Genomic DNA, 6,776 nt, shown 5'->3' on the forward strand with positions numbered 1-6,776 from the left:
TTAAAATCGGACACTTTTATTCTATCTGTAGAAGGTTGTCCTAACAAATATCAAAATGTTGTCAATTGCTTAAGTTGCAAATGTTTCTCCCCTAGGGGTGTGCAGGGACAATTTGAATAGTCATAGCAGCAGTCCTTTTATTTCCATCCATTTCCCCTCCTGTCTTCCCCATCTCAACAAATGCAGCTAGCTTTCAGCCTATTGCTCAAGCCTAAAAGCAAGGAATCATCTGTGCTTCCTTTCTTTCTCTTACTCCTCATATCAAATTGATCAATAAATTCTGTTAAGTCTATATCCAAATATATACTAAAATTTCACTTAGTTCCTTTTACATCCAGTATCACTTTGGCCAAAGCCATTATTACCTCTGTCATATACCTATTATAAGGTCTCTTTGCTTCTTCTCCTAAAATCTTTTCTCCACAGAACAGTGAGAGAGAAGTTTAAAGAAAAACAAAAATAATAAACCAAACTGTGTTATCTCCACTTTCACCCCAATGTTCACAGCAAAACTATTTACAATAGCTAAGACATGGAAAGAACCTAAATGTCCATTGACAGATGACTGGATAAAAAAATTGTGATATATATACAATGGAATACAATTTAGCCATAAAAAAATAAAATAGTGCCATTTGCAGGAACATTGATGGATGTGGAGACTGTCATTTTAAGTGAAGTAAGCCAGAAAAAGAGAAAAATACCATATGATAGTACTCATATGTGAAATTTAAAAAGAAGGAGAAGATGAAGAAGAAGGAGGAGGAAGAGGAGGAGAAGAAGAAGAAGGAGAAGAAGAAGAAGAAGGAGAAGAAGGAGAAGAAGAAGAAGAAAGGAGACACTAATGAGCTCATCTACAAAACAGAAAGAGACTCACAGACATAGTAAACAAACCTATGGTAACTAGGGAAAAGGGGTGGTAAGGGATAAATTATGAGTTCAAGATTTGGCAATATTAACTACTATATATAAAATAGACAAAAAAAACAAATTTCTTCTGTATAGCATAGGGAACTATAGTCAATATCTTGTAGTAACCTATAATGAAAAAGAATATGAAAACAAATATATGTATGTTTATGTATGACTGAAACATTATGCTGTACACCAGAAATTGACCCAACATTGTAAACTGACTATACTTCAATAAATTAAAAAAAGATAAAATAATTTTTTTAATCATGTTGTCTCCAAGCTTATCAGGCCTGTGCTGGGGAGGGACAACTTTCCTCCATCCTATTAATATCAGTTCTTAGGAGCCTACAAATTAAACTGAAAAAAGACAGATTAACAAGAGAAAAGACAGATTTAATCACATATGTATGGGAGTTTGGAGTTCAGAGAAAAATATGGCTTAAAGAAGCATTTAGAATTTGGGGTTTATATACCATATTCAAAAGAGAAAAGGAGGAGGAGAAGGGGACTTCTGGGAAAACAAATGACTGCTAGAGATGACAAATGGGCCCTCAGGAGAATAGATGGGAGATATGACAGTTGTGTGACAACGTCTATTTAGGTGTGGTGTGGAGGTTTCTCATCTCCTGTGATGTGAAGTCAATCTTTTCTGGTTGCTTCCAGTGAAGATATTTATGACAATTGAGTTTTTGAGTCCTTCTGGAAGCCTCTACTTTTAGGTAGGTAAGAGATTTCAGAAACTGAAATGCTTGCTGTTCGAAGTAAATTTTACGTCACAGTGGCCTATTCTGGGCCTCTTCACCTGCCACCTTATATACTCCAGGGGGAAGCATTCACAAGGAATATTATGTGAACTGTGTCCCCACCAAGAGTTGTGTAATGCAGTTGCCAAGTAAACCCTTTGTTGTTTCCCCTTGATTATGGAATATAAAGCAAATTATGTACCTGGTCCCATGATGTGACCTCATCAACTTTATCTTGAAGCACTTTTTCCCCCTTACACCCTTTGTTTCAGCAATGCGGACCTCCTTTTTTTTTCTTTGCATCTGCTAAGCTAATTTCCCGATTTATCTCCTTTGCATTGCTGTTCCCTCTGTCTGGAATAGAATTCCACCTGTTCATCACACTGTTGGATCCTTTTCTCCTTCAGACTTCAGATAAAATCACCTCTTCAGATGGTCCTTCACAAATCCTTAGGGAACCAGTTATTCTTTACTAGATCTCTTACTAGAGTTTGTTTACACATGATTTATTACTATCTGATTTTTTTTTCATTTATTTGCTTGTTTATATTTTTTAATCTTTGCCCTCTCACACAAAATGTAAGCTCCTAAAAGCCAATCACCAGCACCTATAACCATGCTTGGCACATCATAGGAACACCATATTTATTTATTTGTATTAAAATACAGTCAGTTTACAATGTTGTGTTAATTTCTGGTGTACAACATAGTGATTCAGTTATACATAAATATATATATTTATTTATTTTCACATTCTTTTTCATTATGGGCTATTACAATGTATTGAATATAGTTCCTTGTGCTATACAGTAGGACCTTACTGTTTATCAACATGTGTGGTTTCTTATCAGTCTGGAGGTTCCTGCTTTCCTCAGTCTGCCCAAGGACCCCCATTGTTTACATGATGTATGGTTTCCTGCATTTGGCCCAGGCCCTTCCTTTTTTGCTCAATTCCTGCCATTTGTCCTGTGTCCCCCTTTCTCTGCTCATATCTAGGTATCTGCCTGCGCTAACACATTCAAACCAAACAGAATGAAGTTTGGTAAACCCCAAAAAGGCCTTAGATAAGGGCCACGTAAGGGGAAGGCCCTGGTAGTTGGGGGAGACTTTACTCACAAGAGCTGCTAGAAAAGCCATATCAGGAACTTACTTTTACTTGTGAATCTGAGGGCTGCTATCTAGGGCATGTACTTGCAGGAGGGGCTAATGTCAGTTCAAGACCTCTTCTGGCCAGTTGGCCACACAAAATGTTTGCTGAAGCAGCAATGTTATAGTGTAACTTCGCTAAACTCTCAACAGAGGGCCTCCCATGCTCAGAGCACTGCTGTACAAATTGCAGAAGATTTACTGATGAATAGGAGAGGCAATTGTAACTATAAAGAAGCTTCAAAGAAGAAAATAGGTATAGAAAACATGGTGACTATGAGATGAATGTGGAAAAAACTTATGGAACATGAAACATTGTTAAAAGTCACTGGGGATGAAAAAGCAAGTTGGATGAAAGTAGCCTTATCAAGTTCCTTTTTAAATCTTGAAAACATTTATATGAAGAATCTAAAAAATAATAACAATAATAATAAGGACACAAATGAACTAATGATTATTTTGATTTCTTGAATATGTATAAGCACATTTGACTGTCCTTTATGATTGGATTACCACATTCTGTTGATTCTTATTTTGTAGTTGGCTTTATTCCTTTGATAACTATGTCAGTTTAAAAAGCTAAAGATCTAACTGTTCTTAGAAACAATAATCAGTACATATATGAAAACTAAAATAATGTGCAGTGTATTATATATATGTATTTACATGCAATATAATGTGTTTGTGCAGTTGAACTGTGATAATTCTACATAATAAAACTGGAAAAAAAAGAAAAAAATAAATATATGATTTGTATACAGTATTGGAACTACCAGAAGATGGGCAATCAATAAATATAGCATAAATGTACCCATTAAAAAAAAAGAAAACATTGTAAGACATTTTTCCACATGTATATATTAGTGGATTTTTTGTGGCCTTATACTGTATTTAAGTCTCAAAATAAGGAGGATAAGAGCAGGAAAAGGAGAGAAAGGGAGAAAAGAAGAAAGACTTTTTTTTTAATCCCTAAGCTACATAATAGCTAATGCCATGAAATTTGAGAGCTCTAAAGTGTTCTGCGCATTTGCCTACCTTGCTTGCTATCCTGAAATGATGCCATCCCCAAGTGAATCCACATAGTCAAGTCATAATAGACTGAAAGACTTCATTGTCTCTTTTCACTCCAAAAAGCTCATTAATTTAGTACTCATGAGTAGCAAATGGTAAGGTAAGGTAGTTGACTAATGACAGATTTTAAGTCTGTAGCCAGGCCTGCAATCAATTCACCTGCATTGCTGCTTTCCCTCTCCTCCCACCTCCATGAATCTTCTCCCAGGATGAACCACTCATTTTTACGAAGTTTGGCCTGAATATGCCACTACTTCTTTAAGACCCTAGAACAAAGCATGATGATTTGACAGTGAAAATGATCCCTTACTGGGATCATGAGTAATATGTATATTTGGTTGCACTGCCTGGGCAATCAATGCATTATGTATGGCTTGTCCCTTTTATCATATAACAACCCCAGATTTTGAGAGAAAGTAAGAAAATTGATTGCTTGAGGTTAAATTCACTAGGCGGATTCACTATGTGGGTTGAGTTAGAATAATCTGGTAAAGCAATATGTTTCTCAAAATAGAAAGTTCTTCATTAACTTTATAATTACTAGGACAGGTATTTCTTTGAAGAAGCTGACCTACAAATTACACATGAGGTATTCTGGTAGCTTAATCATTATTTATCTTCATGGTTTTAGATTTTCAGCTTTACTTATCACAAAACACAGCAGTGGCATGTAGCTGATTTTTCTTGGAGCAAAGGGAGACTCTGTGTCTGACTCAATAGGTGTTTGATGTTAGATTATGTTTCCTCATTATGTAACGTTAAATAGTTTTACAGATCTGGCTTCAACAGGAAGGGCAGATGTGACAATCTTGTGAGTTTAGCATCCTTCTTGAAGATAAGGTGTAATCTGTTTTATTTGGTATTTAAGGTGTCCTCTATTACATTTACCCAGCCAGTCTGGGTTGAGAGCTAGACGAAAACAGAAATCCTTTTTGCATTCAGAGCTATTTAAAAGCTCCCCTGGAGAGGAAACTATTTTAGTCATCTGGGAATGATTTCTTTTCCACAATAACAAGGGAACCCTGATACTTCAAACTTATTGTTTCATTTTTATTTATTTTTAAAACACAGCCATGACCCTGATGTCTTCAGTCATATGTTCCTAGAGTAAGCTCTTTTTTAAAATTAAATTTTAAAGCAACCAAAACAACTAACATTTGACATTATCCACAAAACAAAGTTAAGAAAGCTAAATGACTTCTTCTACTGAACAAATAATTTATTTTTCCTTTGAACTGGCAAGTTAGAAAAAAAATTGGGTATCCTGCATATTTTCTGTATAGTAAGTCTATCTAAATATAAAAATTCAAGAATTTTATCACTCATAAAGAATTGCTCCTGTGCACAGATGGAACATGCACCTAAACGGTAGAGACAGATGAGTATCATACAAGTCAAAGTACCCCAAGAAATCCCTTCCTGCCCTGACACCAGAATCCCTAACCAATGGGCCTAAAATCTTCACTAGCATGGTTACTTTTTTAAATGAATGAATGATGAATGTAAGTGCACTGTGTCTAAAAAGTCATTATCTAAATTACATCATTGCCTAGCAGGAGAGATGGTTTCTTTGTCTTTTATGGGTTGGATTTTTGTTTGTTTTACTTTATTTTATAGTAAGACCCTGTTACCTTTGTAGGTCCAGAAAGCTTAGTAATGAGGGAGAAACAATAGCAGAGAAACTTTTAAATGGGGGTGAACAGCAGGTATTTGCACTAAGAGTTGCACTAGTGTCTTGACAGTAGCACTGGAGAAGGTGACACTTCTCACTAATGAAGAAAATCCCTGGTATTCCTCATCTTTCTTAAAGTAGAGGAGTAGTCAGTATTTGGACAAAATATCTTGCTGAGTATTTTTTTTTTTTTGGCATGGTATTGAATGTATAGATCAATTTAGGAACAATTGACATCTTAAAAATATGAGTCTTTCAAACCATGATTATAAAATATCTCTCCACTTATTTAGAGTTTCGGTGATTTCTTTCATCAGAGTTTTTAGTTTTCTGCATATAGGTAGTATGCATATTTTGTTAAATATATATATATATATAACTCATTTTTTTGTTTCCAATATACATTTAATTGTGTTTTTAACTTCAAATTGTTTATTGCTGATATGTATTAACATATCCTGTGACACTGTTATAATTGCTTATATGTTCTAGACATTTTTGTCAGTATGATTGTCATTATGATGTTGATTTTAGAGCTTTATTCATTTCTAATATATGTATTAAATGCCACAAATTTTACTCTTTACTATCTTTGTTGCAGTGTACAAGTTATAATAAGTTATATTTTTATTTTCATTTAATTAACAAAATAATTTTTAAAATTCTCCTTGAGGCTGTTTGTATGTTATGTAGTTTATTGTTTAATCTCCAAATATTTTGATATTTTTCAGCTATCTTTCTCCTACTCATTTATAGATCAGTTCCATTGTATTCTAAGAACATATTTTGTATAGTTTCTAATCTTTTAAATTTGTTAAGGTGAATTGACACTAGTGAAAGTGACTGAGTAGGGAACTCCAAAGGTCTACCTCTCAAAAAAAAAAAAAAGCAATAAGTAAGCTAGCAGAAACTAGAAGAATCAACTTTTTCAGAACTCTTAAATGTAATCAAAGGCTTATAAGAAACAGGGAAATCCATATTAATGAAAAAATAGCTGAGTCTTGGTGGCATTTTAACTTACCTTTTACCATTCCCCACCACTGAGTATGGTGGTGACCTTGAAGACAGTAGCCTGCATTCTTGGTAGAAGTTTCTAGTACTGTAGGGAACAGCATGGGCCTTATTCTCAGTAAATTATGTGTTTTGACTTGTCTAATGGTTTCCTGAAAGACTGGATCAATGGATTTGCCTTTATTTATCCTAACATAGAACTCTCACAAGGCTGGGTT

Source organism: Camelus bactrianus, chromosome X, assembly GCF_048773025.1.
Source record: "Camelus bactrianus isolate YW-2024 breed Bactrian camel chromosome X, ASM4877302v1, whole genome shotgun sequence".
Taxonomy (NCBI): domain Eukaryota; kingdom Metazoa; phylum Chordata; class Mammalia; order Artiodactyla; family Camelidae; genus Camelus; species Camelus bactrianus.